We start from the raw sequence: 18,020 nt of genomic DNA, 5'->3' as shown, positions 1-18,020 counted from the left end.
TCCTCTGCTCCAGCTTGCACCCACTGTCCCTTGCCCTGCCATTGGACATCTCTGAGCAGAGCCTGGCTGCATCCTGGTGCTGCCCCTTCACATCTTTATAAACATGAATGAGCTCAGCTCTTAGTCTACTCATCTCCAGGATAAAGAGACCCAGCTCCTTCAGCCTTTCCTCATAAGGGACATGACCACTCTGTGCCCCAAGAGACTCCACACATCCTTCCTTCTCCTTCTCTTCCCCATCCACAATCATCACCCCAAGCTGTCAGGAGCACTTCCTTGCTTCCTGCAGTGCTGAGGCTCCTTCCAACCTTGCTCCAGTGCAGACACATCTGCAGAGAAGTGAGCCAGCCCTGCCCAGGCCAGGGAAGCCACAAAGAGCTGGATGCAGCAAAACCATTGGCCTGGCCTCTTGTTCTGCCCTCTCTGCCATTCACTGGATCAGCCAAGCACTTAGTGCTTTAATCCCACCTCCTGCTCCCCCCATCCACTGCAACCCAGAGGACACAGGCTGCCACAGAGCAAGTAATGCAGGCCAGCATCTGCTCTTTGTCCTTGTGAAGCTCTCAGGGAGCAGAGGGCCCCATACAGACCTTGCATTCATGGCTCAAACAAGCCATGTGTTTCCTGGCACAGTTCATTACGAGCATGCTCCCATAAACGCAGATGCTTTTGGCATGCCAGGACTGGGAACAGTTAACACGTGGGTCAGCTTTTCCTCCCCTCTTGGTCACACACCCAGAGCCAGTTGGCTCATTTGCACCAGCTGAAGCTGTAGAAGCAGGCAAGAAAAGAGGTCCTGGATGCTTAGGAACACAATAAACTCCCCCCTGCCTCACAGGTCAGTCCCTACAGCCACACAAAGCAGCTGCCTGGAGCACACCTGCTCCCCGCACCGCTGCTCAGCAGATACTGCACAAACAGTAGCCAAGCCAAACACCCAGAGAGATTTGCATCTCCAAATCACTTCCAGCCAGCCATGTTCCTCTGTGCAAGAGGTTCCAGGCTGAGGAAGCCTCTCAGACGGGCAGAGTTGCAATAAACTGCTCTTTCCCACCAGGACCAGACAGAAAGGGTTTGATGCAGTCAAGGAGCAATAAACACAGCAGGCCTGGTCTGATCAAGCTGAACATCTGGAAGGTCTTTGGGCACCCATCACATAAACCTTTTAAAACTGCATTCCAGTCAAAGAAGAGTCAAAACCCTCCCAGTGTGCACCAAGGAAGGAAACCATTGCTGTCCCCAACCCACAGATGGGTACAAGACAGCACTTCCAAGCAGTGCTCATCCTGAGTGCCTTTGGGCTTCATCAGCCAGGAACTGCACCCATGCCTAGGAGCTCCACCTCTGGGGTAAACACAGCATGGCTGTACTGGGATGGATCAAGAGGATGAGGGACTTGGGGAAATCTCTGCTTGCCCCTGGAGTTGTCCCCCACACTTGGCTGTAAAGAGCCCTGCTCTGAGAGAGAGGATCTCCCCAGGTGAGCACCAAGCCTCTCCCTTCCACAGCAGCTTGCCAGGCTGGCAGGAGTCATGATGCCTGCACACCACTGCTTCATGCCAGTTATCACATCACCACACACAAACACAGAGCCAACCAGCTGGGAAAATCCAGGTCATCAAGTCCAACCCAGCACCATCTGATCAACCCAAACATGGCACCAAGTGCCTCATCCAGTCCCTTCTTAGACACTTCCAGGGATGGGGACTCCACCACCTCCCTGGGCAGCACATTCCCATGGCCAAGCTCTCTTTCTGGGGAGAACTTTCTCCTCACCTCCAGTCTAAACCTCCCCTGGCACATCTTGAGACTGTGTCCTCTTGTTCTGGTGCTGGGTGCCTGGGAGAAGAGACCAACCCCCACCTGGCTACAACCTCCCTGCAGGGAGCTGGAGAGAGCAAGAAGGTCTCCCCTGAGCTTCCTCTTCTCCAGGCTAAGCAACCCCAGCTCCACACAGGCTATGTCTTTACCACATGCTCCACAATCACACCCACCACAGAATGGCAGGGGTTGGAAGAGACCTCCAGAGATCATCAAGTCCAACCCCCCTGCCAAAGCAGGATTCCCAAGGGCAAGCCACAAAGGAACACATCCAGACAGGTCTCAAAAGTCCCCAGAGGAAGCAACTCCACAACCTGTTCCAGGGCTCTGCCCACCTCACAGTAAGGAGGTTCTCCCCCATGCTGAGTTTGTATCCATTGTCCCTTGTCCCATCACAGGACAGCACTGGAAAGAGACTCATTCCTCACTTCCATTCCTGTGTGTCAGGGCAAGATTGCATCTACCCAGACCCTGGGCAGCCTGGTGGTCCCCACTGGGAGCCCTGTGACATACAGCAGATGCAAGGCCCTGTTTGGAAACATCTTGGCAGCTGTCCTGCTGGTGAGGGACAACTTCCCTGCAGTGGGACTGCAGCCTGAACTGGCTGTAAGTGGCTCACAGCACCTCTCTTCAATGCCCTCTGCATGGAGGGCTGCTCTTAAACACAGGGCCCACTCACCCACTGAGCAGCCCTTCAAACCCAGCTCAAGAATTCAGAACACCCCCAGCCATCATCACTTAGCACAACCCCAGTTAGCCTCCCCAGGACTGCTCAGGGAGGCTGCAAGCAGTGGAGGATTTTCTCCCCCACTGTGGGTAGCAACCTCCAGCCCCAGGATCCCACACTGGGCAGTCACAGAGTGGTAGGGATTGGAAGGGACAGATGAAGATCACCGAGGCCAATCCTCCTGCCAATTTCTGAGCCATTATCAGAGGAAACCAGAACAAAAGGCTCTGGGTGTGAGTGCTGTAAGTCAGCTGCTGGGGCCAGCACAGAGGCAGTGCTGCAGGAAGGCGCTGGGCTGCAGCTGGCCACGGGAAGAGCTTGCTGCCACCCGCAGCTGGGAGGTGCCGCAGCCTCCACGGCACACAGCCCCGGCCCCAAAGCAAGCAGGGACTGCTCAGGCAGATGCTGCAGGAGAAGAGACCAGAATAGCAGACACTGAGGTGCTGGAGCAGGGCCAGAGGAGAGCAAGAAAGCTGCTGAATGGTCTGGAGAACAGGTCTGGTGAGGAGCAGCTGAGGGAACTGAGGTGGTTCAGTCTGGAGAGGAGGAGGCTGAAGGAGACCTCACTGCTCTCTACAGCTCCCTGAAAGGAGGCTGGAGTGAGGTGGGGCTTGGGCTATTCTACCCAGTATCAGGGGATAGGATGAGAGGAAATGGCCTGGAATTGTGCCAGGGGAGGGTTAGGTTGGATATTAGGAAACATTTCTTCCCTGCAAGAGTGGTCAGGCACTGGAGCAGGCTGCCCAGGGAGGTACCACCCCTGGAGGTGTTCAAGAAACCTGTGGCCATGGCATTTCAGGACATGGTTTAGTGGCCATGGTGGGGTTGGCTTGATGGTTGGACCTGAGGATCTTCGAGGTCTTTTCCAGCTGAAACCATTCTGTGAGCCTGTAACTGAGGAAGAGGCTCAGCACAAGGACAGAGAGCCTGCACACCCAGCTGCAGGCTCCCAACTGCTGCTGCCACATGCCCAGCCAGGAGCTCCTGGCACTCACCTCCTTCACCTACCCAGCTCAAGTGAGTTTGGGGCTTCTGTGCCTCCAGTTCTCCCACTGCCCATCCTGCTTGCTCAGCACAGACCCTGTGAATCCCTCCCCAGCCTCCTTGGGCTTGCTTCCTCCAAGACCATCTCAAGCTCCGTTTCATTACTCAGCCACAGGAGCTGTGCAGTGCCTGCACTCAATAGCTCCCTGCCCTCATCCTGACAGCAAGCAGGTATAGAGTCAGTCTGACTGGAAGGGACTCCTGAAGGTCATCCTGTCCAACATCCCCCCTGCAGTCCTCAGGGACATCTCCACCTGGATCAGGCTGCTCAGGGTCTCCCAGGTCTGACCTGGGACTCCTGTTCCAGTGCTCACCAGGAGGAAGCTCTTCACAATGAGCAGAATGTCCAACCTAAATCTTCCCTGCCCCAGTTTAAAAGCACTGTCCCTTGTCCTATCACCACAAGCCCTTCAAAACAGTGCCTCCCAGCCTTTTGGGAGGTCCCCTTCAGATACTGAAGTGCAGCTCTAAGGCCTCCCCAAAAGCCATCTCATCCCCAGGCTGACCAGCCCCAACTCTTGCAGCCTGTCCTGGTAGGAGAGTGTCCCCAGCCCTCTGATCATCTTCACAGCCCTCCTCAGGACCCCTCCAACAATTCCACATCCTTCTTGTGCTGGGGGCCCCAGAACTGGATGCAGTGCTCCAGGTGGGGTCTCCTAAGAGCAGAGTAGAGGGGGAGAATCACCTCCCTCATCCTGCTGGCCATGCCTCTCTTGATGCAGCCCAGATGTGATTGTCCTTCTGGGTTACAAATGTGCATTGCTGGCTCATGTCCAGCTTCTCATCCCCCAGTATCCCCAGATCCTTTTCTGCAGGGCTGCTCTTCTGTGCACTCAAAGCCAGAGAGCAGGGTAAGAGAAGAACGACTCCAAAGCAACCTAACAGGATAACCTAACAGGACAACCTCTGCAGCCAGGCACAGGGCAGGGGAGCAAGGCCCAGGGCACTGCTAGCACACAAGCTAGCTGCTGTTCTGAGAGTGAGCAAGAGCAGCAGCAGCAGTGCTGTCCCACAGTGCCATGGCCATGTGCTTCCTCACACCTCCAGGGACGGTGACTCCACCAGCTCCCTGGGCAGCCTGTTCCAATCCCTGACCCCTCTTGCAGTGAGTAACTTTTTCCTCACGTCCAAGCTAAGCCTTCCCTGGCACAATTCCAGGCCACTTCCTCTTGTTCTGTCTCTCAGTACCAGTGACAAAAGATGATGGTGCACAGCTTGTCTCCAGGGGTGAGGGATTCACTACTGAGATCACTGAGGCAATCAGGTGGCCCCAGGCCCTTAAGAGAAGCCCAGACACCAGCCCAGAGAGCCAGCTCAAGGCATGAGTGCAGTGCCAGGATGGTGCAAGTGGGAGAGGGCTAGGACAGAGCTTGCAACTAGACCACAGCTCCTCCTGCCCAAGCACTCAGGGCACAGGCACATGGTGACAGCTGTCTGCATCACTTGGCCTCTGGCTTGGGGAGAGGAAATCTTGCTTTTGTCAGCACCAGCCATGGCACCTCCAGGAAGGCCAGAACACTGTCTTGGTGGAAGGCAGACAGGAACAAGAGAGACAGGAAGGCCACAAGCCCAGGGCAGGAGCTTGAAACCCTGCTGGCTCGATGGAACCACTTCTAATGGTGCATCAGCCAAAGGCCCCTGAGCAGACATCAACAGCTGAGCCCCCACCAGAAAAACAAGAGTTCCAAGGTGACTCAGTACCAGTGACAGGCTTGCTGCCTCCACTGGTCCTGCCAACTGCTTGTCCCAGTTACTCAGAGCCCTTAAGCAACTCTCTGGCTGCCTCAGGAAACACTCACTTACAGCTGAGGTGTGCTGCTAGCAGGACATGGCAGGCTGGAGCTGCAGCTGCTCTGGAGGCCAAGCTCTCTGACCAAGGTCAGCCAAGATTCTCCCACCAAAGGAAACATGGCAGCCATGGCAGGCAGGCAGTGGCATGCTCCTCGTGCAGTGCCTCTGAAGGATGCTGCTTCCCCCACGATTTATGCAGGGCCATGTGAGAACACAAAGCTCTTGTGAGAATCAAGCAAAACCCCTCTGGTGGGAGAAGGGAGCCCAGGAGCTGTGGAACAGCCAGGCAGGTCCTGCCAGTGAGGAAGAGCTGTGACAGAGCTGGTTCAGGGCTCAGCACTCCTTACCCTGGGGCCAGATGAGAGACCCTGCAGCCATGAGGCTGCACTGCTCCACCCAGAAGGTCTGTGTGGCAGGAACTCATCCCATGGCAGTTTGGGCCAGCATCTCCAGGTATCACTGCAGTGCTCACCACTACATCCTCACAGCCTTTCATCCAGGCTGAGAGCCAAGGGCTGACATTGTTCCTGCTATCCCAAGCCCAGCCAAGAGGAATTCCTCCACAGCATTGCTGTGTGTGCAGAGGGAGCCCCTGGACAGGGCTTCACGTTTTTCCTCTTCCATCCAAAATGCTGTTCCAGGAGATGATAAAAAAGAAACCACAACAGCAGAACAAGCTCCATGAAGCTGCCTGGCACTTCCCTTCAGCAAACAGGAGCCCCAGCCAGCCTGGAGAATGGAAACTCAGAGACAAAAGAGGGAGGGGAGGTGGGGAGGGGGGGAGGAGGAGGAGGCCAGGGCAAGGGAAGCAGTGAGGAGAAGCACACACGCAAGGGCTCCAAGCCCAGGCAGCCCTTTCACCAAGACACTGTCAGAGAAGTCAAGGCTGCCACTCAGAGCCAGCTCCTCTCAAGGCAGTGAGGCTGTTGGGTCAAATGAAGGCTGCAGGGGGCATGGCACACTCCTGCCACCCAGCCCTCCTGGCTCTCCCAGCGCTGTTGGGTGAAGAACGAAGCAGTTCTGGCACTGAAGCTGCTGGAATGACTCTGCTTCCCTGCACAGTGCCACCAAACCCACTGGAAGGAGGAAACCCTCCCCAGTACCACCCAGACCTTGCTCAGGAGGCCTGGCACAGCTTGCTTTCTGAGGGGTTAAGGTGTGAGGGTTGTGACCTTACCCTGCAGAAGCCAAGCCAGACGTGGGTGAGCGGCGAGCTGCACAGACACCCCGAGGGCAGCAGAGCAGAGAGAGCAGCTGGGAGAGCCAAGGGGGGAGCAGGGGGTGCAGACAACACCCACATCTACACTGCTGCAAGCACTACCCTTGGTGTCCCCTTCTCCCTTTTCCCAGCAGCTATGTGTTTCCACTCTCTGCAGGAGCTTCAAGCCCACCGCCAAGCCCCAGGGAGCAGACTCCCAGAGCTGGGGACACAGGGACAGCTGCACTCCAGAGCCTTGCACGCAAGGGAAGGGTTATTTATCTTGCAGGCCCTGCTCTGAGATAAATATTTCACATCTCTCTCCAGGTCACAGTGGTGTATTTACAGCTAAGGGTCCCTTGGTTAACTGCTTAGAGAGAGACTCAGCTGGATTTGCCAGGAAGACTCAGCTGCCCATCTTCTCTGAATGGCTCAAAGCTCATAGGGCAAATGGTTCATCCATGGCACAGCCTTGGAAATCACTTACAGGATGTCAGCCAGAGGCACCTGGACAAGCTGGAGAGCAGAGCCCAGGTGTACCTCATGAGGTTCAACAAGAGCAAGTGCAGGGTTCTGCACAGGGGCCAGAGCAATCCTCACTATCAATACAGACTGGGGGATGAGGTGACAGAGAGCAGCCCTGAGGAAGAGGACTTGGGGGTGCTGATGGATGAGAAGCTGGACAGGAGCAGGCAGTGTGAGCTTGCAGCCCAGGAGGCAAATCACATCCTGGGCTGCATCAAAAGATGTGTGGCCAGCAGAGCCAGAGAGGTGATTCTGCCCCTTTGCTCTGCTCAGACCTCACCTGGAGTACTGTGTACAGGTCTGGAGCCCTCAGGACAGGAAGGATACAGACCTGATGGAGAGGGGCACAAAAATGATCAGGGGTTGGAGCACCTCTGCTGTGAGGACAGGCTGAGGGAGCTGGGGGTGTGCAGCCTGGAGAAGAGGAAGCTCTGGGGAGAGCTGATAGCATCCTTCCAGTACCTGAAGGGAGCTTACAAGGATGGAGAGAGACTGTTTACAAAGGCTTGTGGTGGCAGGGCAAGGGGCAATGGCTTCAAACTAAAGAAGAACAGGTTTAGACTGGATAGCAGGAAGAAGTTCTTCACTCTGAGGGTGGTGGAACACTGGAAGAGGTTGCCCAGGGAGGTGGTTGAGACCCCATCCCTGGAGAGTTCAAGGTGAAGCTCAACAAGGCCCTGAGCAACCTGCTCTAGTTGGGGATGTCCTTGCTGACTGTGGGGAGGTCAGAATGGATGACCTGTGGAGGTCCCTTCCAGCCTGGACCATTCTATGATGACACCCAGGCCATGGCAACTGCTGCATGGTTTCAGCTGTCAGCTCCTGCAGGCAGATGCCTCTGCATGGCCCACCAAGTATGCATCCAGTGGCCTGGTTTGAGCAGTGTGGAGGGTTGAAATTTCCCCCCTCCAACATCACCTTTGCCAGAGCAGCTCAGCTGGAAGCACCTGAAAGCTGTGTTTGCAAGCAGGGCTACACTCCACACTGGAATGCAATGAGTGTGCACAAAATATACAGCAGGGACAGTATTTACAGGTACCATAGTATCAGTCAGGGTTGGAAGGGACCACAAGGATCATCCAGTTCCAGCCCCCCTGCCATGGGCAGGGACACCCCACACTAGATCAGCCTGGCCAGAGCCTCATCCAGCCTGGGCTTAAACACCTCCAGGGACAGGGCCCCAACCACCTCCCTGGACAACCCATTCCAGGGCTTCACCACTCTCATGGGGGAGAGCTTCCTCCTCACATCCAACACAAGAACCCCTCCCTGGACAAAACCAGGAGGGGTTATCAACAGCTTCCTCCTCTTCCCCACCTTGTACACAGGACAAGAGGAAAAAGAAGCAAAGCAGAGTGTAGCTTATTAGTACTTAGCCACAACAAAGAAACACAGCCAAGGTCAGCAACAGCCAAGCAAAAGCCACCAGCTAGCATCAGCTAGAGCCAAGCAGCTGAAAAGAGAAAGAGTTGTTTTACACAACTAATTTTATCAGCTATCAGACCACTGGGGTTATTTAGACCTCATCAATACTTGTCCAGAGAAGGGCAACAAAGCTGGGGAGGGGTCTGGAGCACAGCCCTGTGAGGAGAGGCTGAGGGAGCTGGGGTTGCTTAGCCTGGAGAGGAGGAGGCTCAGGGGAGACCTTCTTGCTCTCTCCAACTCCCTGAAGGGAGGAGGTTGCAGCCAGGTGGGGGTTGGTCTCTTCTCCCAGGCAAGCAGCACCAGAACAAGAGGACACAGTCTCAAGCTGTGCCAGGGGAGGTTTAGGTTGGATGTTAGGAGGAAGTTCTCCACAGAGAGAGTGATTGCCCATTGGGATGTGCTGCCTGGGGAGGTGGTGGAGTCCCCATCACTGGAGGTGTTCAGGAGGAGACTTGATGGGGTGCTTGGTACCTTGATTAGGACTTGATCTTGAAGGCCTCTTCCAACCTGGTCTATTCTATTCTAGTCTATTCCATTCCATTCCCTTTTACATCCAGTGGGCATTTATTTACCTTCTCCCACTCTCCTGCTCAAGATGTGTGGAAGATTCCCCTGGGCACAGCCCTAAACCTGCCACACAATGCCTCAGCCACAGCTCCCCATCGCTGCCTCCAGCTGCGCCCTGCAGCTCCTCCTCCTTTCACTGCTGCCTGCTCACAGCCACCACTCACAGCTGCACAGGGCAGCACTGCTGGCCAGCTAAGGCCTAGGATGTGCCTCCTTGGGCAAGCCTCCCCAGGGAGCTGCAGGATCACCTCTTGAAAGCAGAGGGCTAAGAAAAGCACAGCTCTGTGCTTGTTTTCATTAAAGCCATTTATAAATCTATACTAAAACCCATCACAAAGGAGGAGGCAGAGAAGCCAATATTTCCTCTGCTCATTCAATATTAATTAAAAGTTAGCTTCTCTCTGAGACATTGGTACATTAACTGAGCTAAAAATGGAGAACAGGCACAGAGTGGGAAGGAGAGGCAAGCAGGGAACCTTCCAGAACCCTCTCACACATCAGTAAGCAGGCAGACTGCCTGCTAGGGACAGACCTAATGCAGAGCTCAGTGACAAATTAAAGACAGAAACTTGTGCTAACCAAATCTCCCTGACAAGCAAGTTCTTCCCTCCAGAGTGGCAGGACAGTTCCCAGGGGATTGGGAGAACAAGTGACTCCTACTGGACAGTCACTAACCCCCCAGTGGGAAGAACACCAGGACATCCCAAGCAACCAGGTGCCAAGGCAGCACAGCACACAAAACCTGGTAGTAGACACCCAACAACCAGGTCCTGGAGAGTAAGATGTTGAGCTGAGCTATCTATAGGTGCCTGGCTGCCCACTGTGGCAGCCTGACAATGCAAGTAAGATGGATTGCTCCATCAGTTCCATCAGACCCACATCTCTGCCTGCATGGGGAGCATCTTGGTGCAGCTGGAAAAGCCCTTCAAGGGTATCCAGTCCAACCATTAACCCTACTCTACCATGGTCAGCTACCTGGCTTTTGAACACCTCCAGGGATGGTGACTCCACCACCTCCCTGGGCAGCCTGGGCCAATGCCTGACCACTCTTGCAGTGGAGAGTTGTTTTTTTCCTAATGACCAGAAATCAGACAGCACAGTGCAGGGCTCCTGTCAGCATGGTGGGAAGAAAGAGGGGACTAAGACTCCTGCTCTTCCCTGGTTTTTCTCAGGGGTCCCTCTGGAACACCTCTGTCTCCAGAGGCCACAGGAGCCTGCAAAACCCTAGCATCAGCTAGAGAGGCAAAAAACATCCTAAGCTCTAATCCACAGCCTTCCTTGCTTAAGTACACAGCCATCCCAATGAAGTGTTGAGCAGCAGCCCTGGCCTGGGAGAAGAGATGCTAAGGCCTGCACACCACCAGAATGCTCCTGTGCCAGCCTGCCAGGATGGGGACACCATGGGGGCAGCCCTTCTCACTCTGTGGAAGGAGGAGGCACCACCTCACAAATCATGTGGCTATCAGCAGGATCAAATCCCAGTGAGGTCACAGCAACATAGTTTGACACTTAAGGATGCCCACTCTTGTTTCCTGGGCCCTTATTTTCTTGCCAGACTGTCAGATGAATGGTTTCTGCCTCAGGATGTGTGGCTCTGAAACTTTCCTTAGCTGAGTCAAAGAGTTCTTACCAAAAAGTGTCTCTGATTTCCAAGAACCATCTGAACAGCTCAGCAGCCTGCCCTCATCCTGCTCTGATGTCTCACCAGCAGCTGGGAACTGGAGGCCTGGCACTCTCAAGATGGGGCAAGGAAATCCCAGCCACACTTGGCAAAAGAGCAGTGCTCACAGCCAGGCATCAAAGGGAAGCTGAGAAAGAGGAAAGCCTGAGAAGGGGCTCTGTGGCATGCCTTGAGGGAGTATGGATAGAGAAGAGGAACCAGGAAGAGGGGAGACAAGAAGCACAAGTGGAAAAAGAACAGCTGCACCTGGGCCAGAGCAGCAAAGCAACAAGACAGAAGCAGGAGCAGGGCAGAGGGGTCAGTGCTGCTGGGCCAGGTGAGGCTCCAGGCAAGCAGCTCCTACACTTAATGCATCCGAAGGCTGCAAGCACACACAACATGCAGGCAGAGCCAGCAGGAGGTACCTCAGTGGAGAAAAATCTCACATGGCTTTCCTGCCCTGGCTTTTGCTGGGAGTATGGTGGATACACATCTGTTCAAACCTGGCTGAAGGGAGGAGGGATCTCAAGACAAGCAGCTGACAGCCTGGCACCTCACTGCTATAGGAAAAGGCTCAGAGCAGGAACCAGCCACTCCCATAGCACCTGCCAGGTGCTCTCAGATGTCTCCAGGCTCCCAGTGCTCCCAGCAGGCAGCACAGAGGCACAGGAACAAAGCAGAATGCCAAGTAACTCACAGGGAGCTCTGTTTTCTTTGGTCTGCACAATTCCTCAGCTGCTGGAGGAGGCTTTCCCTGCGAGCCTCTCCCCACGGCAGCTGTGGAGGCGACCCAACAACCCTTCGCAGCAGCACAAACCCTCCTGCGCTCCCATGGAGGGTCTGGGAGAGCTGGATGCACTGCTCTGTGTGGCATCCTACAGGACTGTCTGGTTTGACCCTCTCTGATCTTGGCTTTGCTGAGAATGACAAAAATCCCATAACCTTTTCTGCCATGAAAGCTCAGACAAGCAGTGCCGACGGCTTCAGCACCGCCGATGGCTTCAGCACCGCCAACACCACACAACCACAGAGCATTGGGGGCTGGAAGGGACCTCTGGAGATCAGTTCCATTCCCCTGCCAAAGCAGGATCCCCTAGGGCAGGTCACACAGGAACACATCCAGACTGGTTTTGAAAGTCTCCAGAGAAGGAGACTCCACAGCTCCCCTGGGCTCCAGTGCTCTGGCATCCTTTCAAGAAAGAAGTTTCTCCTCATGCTGAAGTGGAGCTTCCTGTGTTCCAGATGATACCTCTTGTTCCTTGTCCTGTCACTGGGAATCAGCAAAAGCAGACTGGCACCTTCACCCTGACACCCATCCTCAGATATTTACAGGCATTGATCAGATCCCCTCTCAGCCTTCTCTTCTCCAGACTAAACAGCCCCAGGGCTCTCAGCATTTCTTCAGAGGAGAGACGTTCAAGTCCCTTAATCATCCTCATAGCTCTCTGTTGGACTCTCTCCAGTAGATTCCTGTCTCTCTTGAACTGGGGAGCCCCAAACTGGACACAGTACTGCAGGAGTGGTCTCACCAGGGCAGAGTAGAGGGGAAGAAGAACCTCCCTTGACCTGCTGGACACACTGTCCTTGATGCAGCCCAGAACCACGGAGCAGCTCTGTGACTGCACAAGTGGTGGTGCTCCCCAGCAAAGCCAACACACACACAAGCATGCTGTGTGGGGAGCAATAAAGCCACTTGCAAGCTGCAGCTTGTCCTGCTTTAACCATTTGGAGAGTTACTGTATGCTTTGGAATCAAAGGCTTCCTTTGTCCTCCCAAAGAGGGTCAAGGAGCAGCCGTAAGGAGGAGAGCGTTTATAGTTGGTCTTAAGCAACACCATGCCAGTCTTGTGCCAGCATCACACTCAACAGCAAGGACAGCCCTGCACAGAGCTGCCTGGGGGCACACAAGCCTCCCTTCTGCAGCCAGAACAGGGCTTGGATTCCCTGTGCCATGGCTCTGGGGACAGAGCCCCCTGGCTTGGGGTGACAGAGGACGGAGTCAACTCACCGGCGTGTCTGTATCAACAGCAGGAGCCTGCTGCCTTGGCTGCTTCCCAGGCTGGCCTGAGCTACACCCAGGTGTGGAGAGCCCTGATGCTGGGACAAACTTCATGTCACAACTGCACTGGAGGAGATGAAAAGTTCTAAAGCCCCTCACCTTAGAGCTACCCTGAAAGCAAAGAGCTGTTGTTAGCACTGAGATCCCAGTGCAAAACACTCAGGGATGCTCACAGGATGTTAGGGGTTGGAAGTGACCTCCCAAGATCATCAAGTCCAACCCCACTGCCAGAGCAGGACCAGAGAATCCAGCACAGGTCACACAGGAACACATCCAGACGGGGCTGGAAAGGCTCCAGAGAAGGAGACTCCACAACCTCTCTGGGCAGCCTGCTCCAGGGCTCTGTGACCCCTCCAGTAAAGAAGTTCTTCCTCATGCTGAGGTGGAACCTCCTGTGCTGTCCTGTCCTTCAGGACAGAAGTCATTCAGGAACTGAATGTACATGAATCAGGGACTGAAATACAAGTTGTCTCCTAACACTCACTCACTCAAACCCAAGCCCTTTCCCACACCAGGTCCAAGCAGAGGTAGCAACCCTGTGTGTGTGTCACTGCTTTCTCCCAACCTGCAACATCTTGCTTGCCAAAGCAAGAAGGTTCACAGCCCCCCAGATATTCACATCTTCAGTACTGGGTTCAGTTTCGGGCCCTTCACTACAAGAAGGACATCAAGGTGCTTGGAATGGGTCCAGAGAAGGGCAAGAGAGCTGGTGAAGGGTCTAGAGAAGTCCTCTGAGGAGAAGCTGAGGGAACTGAGGCTGTTTAGTCTGATGAAAAAGAGGCTACAAAAAGGGGAGAACCCACTGCTCCCTACAATTCCCTGGAAGGAGGTTGGAGGGAGGTGGGGGTCATTCTGTTCTCCCCAGTAATAAGTGATAGGATGAGAGCAAAATGCCTCAGGTTGTGCCAGGGAAGGTTTAGGCTGGAGGTGAGGAACAGTTCTTCCCCAGGTGTGTTGTCAAGGCCTGGAACAGGCTGCCCTGGGAAGTGGTGGTGTCAGCACCCCTGAAAAGCTGCCCAGCCGTGGTGCTGAGGAACATGGTTTAGTGGTGGCCTGGCAGTGCTGGGTTAAAAATTGGCTTGGGTGATCTCAAAGGCCTTTCCCAACCTAAACCACCAAACCAAAGCTGTCATTCCATTTCCCAGACAGGAGTCTGTGGGATCAGTTTTCCTCACCCTGCACAACACAGAATGGTCTGGGTTGGAAGGGACCTCCAAAGGTCATCTTAGTCCAAGCCCCTCTGCAGTCAGCAGGGACATCCTCAACTAGATCAGGCTGCCCAGAGCCCTGTTGAGCCTCACCTTGAATATCTCCAGGGATGAAGCCCAAATCACCTCCCTGGGCAACCTGTTCCAGTGTTCCACTACCCTCATGGGGCAGAACTTGTTCCTCACATCCAATCTAAATCTGCTCTGCTCTAATTTCACACCATTGCCCCTCATTCCATCCCTGCAGGCCTTTGTACACAGCCTCTCTCCAGCCTTCTTGCAGGCCCCCTTCAGTCCCTGGAAGGTCATTAGTAGGTCTCCCTGGAGCCTTCACTTCTCCAGGCTGAACACCCCCAAGCTCCAATGGACACCCATCCAAGACATCCCCACTTCACCAGAGGTCCAGACCATCTGACAGTGATCGATTCAGTTCACACAGACTCAGGGGCCCTGTGCACAGCCCCTTCCTTGCCTTGCATTCAAATCAGAGCTTAATGTGAGAAGCAGCCAGGCCCTTGCTATTGCACCTGCAAGCTCCATCCCACAGGAGGACTCACTGGTTCAAACCAGTCATGCCTCCTCTCCAGACACCATTTGTGTGTACCTGCTGTGCAAGGGGACAGCTTGTCCAGGAGCACTCATCACTGCAGTGTTCCACCCTGGCACATCCCAGTCTGAAGTGGTCTGTGGTTGCATCTGGCTGCTTTTAGCCAGCAGTGAGCACTTGCAGCCTGCAAAGCCAACCCCATCCTGGGCTGCAGCAGGAGAAGCAGAGCCAGCAGGGCAAGGGAGGGGATTCTCCCCCTCTGCTCCACTCTGGTGAGACCCCAGCTGGAGCACTGTGTCCAGTTCTGGAGCCTCTATTTACAGGAAGGATCTGGAGGTGCTGGAAGGTGTCCAGAGCAGGGCCAGGAGGATGAGCAGAGGGCTGGAGCTGCTCTGCTGTGGAGACAGACTGACAGAGTTGAGGCTGTTCAGTCTGGAGAAGAGAAGGCTCTGAGGAGACCTTCTTGTGGCCTTCCAGTGTCTGAAGGGGGCTACAGGAAAGCTGGGGAGGGACTTTTGAGGGTGTCAGGGAGTGACAGGACTAAGGGGGAATGGAACAAAACTAGAAGTGGGGAGATTCAGATTGGATGTGAGGAAGAAGTTCTTCCCCATGAGGGTGGTGAGAGCCTGGCACAGGCTGCCCAGGGAGGTGGTGGAAACTTCATCCCTGGAGGTGTTTGCAGCCAGGCTGGATGTGGCTGTGAGCAACCTGCTGTGGTGTGAGGTGTCCCTGCCCATGGCAGGGGGGTTGGAGCTGGCTGATCCTGGAGGTCCCTTCCAACCCTGACAGTTCTCTGATTCTATGATTTCTGCTCTCTGGGGCACCTGGACACTTCAGCATCCATATGTTCACCATCAACAGGAGTGTTTTCAGCAGGGCCCTGGGCCTTGTCTGAGTGACACCTGACATTTTAAGGATTAAAATGCATTTTCAAGAGGAGCCCTTGCAGAACAGCTTTCCAGAGGGTCAAAAGCAGGGAACAGAGGATGGATTTTTTTGAAAGCTGACCAAACCAAAAGAGCAGCCTCAGGCAGCAAGAGTCTGCAAAAAGGATCAACCAAAGTACCAACCTTCCCAAAAATGCTCTGAGACAAGCAGGCTTGGCAATCACAGAATCCTTTTAGCTGGAAAGGGCTTCTAAGATCAAGTCCAACCATTAATCCAACACCAGCATGGCCATTACACCCTGCCCCACAGTGCCACGTCCACAGGCTTCTTGAACACCTCCAGGGATGGAGACTCCACCACCTCCCTGGGCAGCCTGTGCCAGCACCTGACCACTCTTGCAGGAAAGAGGTTTTTCCTCATATCCAACCTAAACTTCCCCAGCACAATGTCATGCCTTTTCCTCTTGATCCATCAGCTGGCATCACAGAGAAGAGACCAACCCCCACCTCGCTCCAACCTCCTATCAGGGAGTTGTAGAGAGCAATGAGGTCTCCTCTCAGCCTCCTCTTCTCCAGAGTGAACAACCCCACTTCCCTCAGCTGCTCCTCACCAGCCCTGCTCTCCACACCCCTCACCAGCTTTGTTATCCTTCTCTGGACACACTCCAACACCTCAATGCCTTTTTTGGAGTGAGTGGCCCCAAAACTGAACCCAGTATTCAAGGTGCAGCCTCACCAGTGCTGAGCACAGGAGGATGACTTCCCCATTCCTGGTGGCCACACTAGTCCTGATCCAGGCCAAGCTGCTGTTGGCCTTCTTGGCCACCTGAGCCTGGGCCAGCACATCAAACCTCCTCATTCCAGGTACACAGCCCAAGCTTGCAAACCACCATGAAGCCCCTGTCACCTCCCTCTCTGCTGATCAGATGGAGGGATAACTAATGCATGCTGAGGAAAGGACAGCAGCCTGTTGCATGCACAGAGAGAGACAGAGACTGCTTCCCCCTCACCCCCCCCCCAAAAAAAAAAGGGCAAGGCTTAAATTAAGACTAGAAGTACTGTATGGCTCAGCCTTTTAAACTCAGGAAAAACATTTTTGTATTAGATTTAAAGAGGGGAAAAAAAAGAAAGAGCTGGCAAGAGCGAGGAACAGAGCTGGAGCAGCAGTCAATGAAAAGCACATGCGCTGCAGATTTGGCTGCCAACACAAATTGATGCTTTGAAACAAAGACCACTTGTGTTTGGCTTGAAGATCTTCCACAGCTACTCAGTAGGGGCTGCAGAGATTAAAAGGAGACACAGGTAAACAGAAGAGGCCAGTGCTGGCTGCCAAGTATTCCCTCACAACAAAGGAATGGCCCAAAATGGAGTCCCTGCTTTGACAGGGTGGCATGGGTCCATCCTCACGCCGCCGCAACGTGCCAAAACAGGCAGAGACAAGAGGAAACCGTGGACAAAGCATTGGACTGGACTCTGCTCCACCTCAATTCAAGCAGCACCCAGACCCACAGAGGCAGCCTGGACAGCTGCAGCTCTTTGACACACTGAATGTGCCTCCAACTACCAGGAGCCTGCAGAAGCTTCACTACAGCCAGCCTGTGCCCACAGCCCATGAACAACACCCAGCAGAAGGGAGAGAGCTGCTCTTCCTGAGACTGCAGACAGCCATGAGCATCCTGCAAAGCTTCTCTTGCACTCTGCTCTAGTTCCCAAACCAACCTACTCTCTTCTTTCTCACTGCCTGCACAGTGGAAGGTTCAGAAGGCAGTGAAGCAGGAAACAGAAGATAGTCTCCCTCATGCTGACCCTCCGGTTGGGCCTTTTTGTGTGTGTGCTCAGGGACACCAGGTTTCTGGCCTAAACTCAGCAGCAGTCACAACACTTCCCATTGCAATGCAAAGTGGATTGGCTGGCACCATGCAACTCTAGAGGTGAGGGAACACTGCTCCCTCACATAGCACCCAAGAGCAATGCAGGAGTGCAGCACCTGGATCAGATGCTCCAGCAGAGAGACAAATGGAAAAGCCAACAGCTCCTCAAGACAGCCACAGCAGGACCCTGCCCAGCTCACATCCCCCAAAATCAAAAAGCTATGGCTGTGCTTTCTTATGCTCTACTTCAACAGCTTTGGCATTAGGAGCAAACTGCTTCTGAAAGACCCCAGGGTCCCCCACCTTACTCTGAACAGCCTCCCTAAAAGGCAAGAGATGCACAATGTATCTGGACTGCTTAAACCTCACAGGGACATCAAGAACAAGAATGAGCCATGTGCAGGGCCTCTGAACCGTGACAAAGCCCAGGGAAGCAGGCTGCCACGTGAAAAGCCACACGAGGTCACACCTTGGGTACTGGGGTCAGTTTGGGGCCCCTCACTCCAAGAAGGACACTGAGGTGCTGGAGCTTGCCCAGGGAAGGGCAACAAAGCTGCTGAATGGTCTGGAGAACAGGGCTGGTGAGGAGCAGCTGAGGGAACTGGGGGTGTTTAGTCTGGAGAAGAGGAGGCTGAGGGAGACCTCAGTGCTCTCTACAGCTCCCTGAAAGGAGGCTGGAGTGAGGTGAGGG

At 54.4% G+C, this 18,020-nt stretch overlaps 1 protein-coding gene across 1 annotated transcript in view; it reads right to left on the bottom strand.

The window, feature by feature from the left end:
• The window catches only part of PTK7 (protein tyrosine kinase 7 (inactive)), a 48,215-nt gene that overhangs the window by 24,753 nt on the left and 5,442 nt on the right, over window positions 1-18,020 (bottom strand). The window lies entirely within an intron of this gene.

Source organism: Melanerpes formicivorus, unplaced genomic scaffold (assembly GCF_026170545.1).
Source record: "Melanerpes formicivorus ecotype bairdi unplaced genomic scaffold, bMelFor1.0.p_v2 SCAF_26, whole genome shotgun sequence".
NCBI lineage: Eukaryota > Metazoa > Chordata > Aves > Piciformes > Picidae > Melanerpes > Melanerpes formicivorus.
The sequence above is the reverse complement of the archived record's forward strand: the minus strand, read 5'-3'. Positions and strand labels throughout refer to the sequence as shown.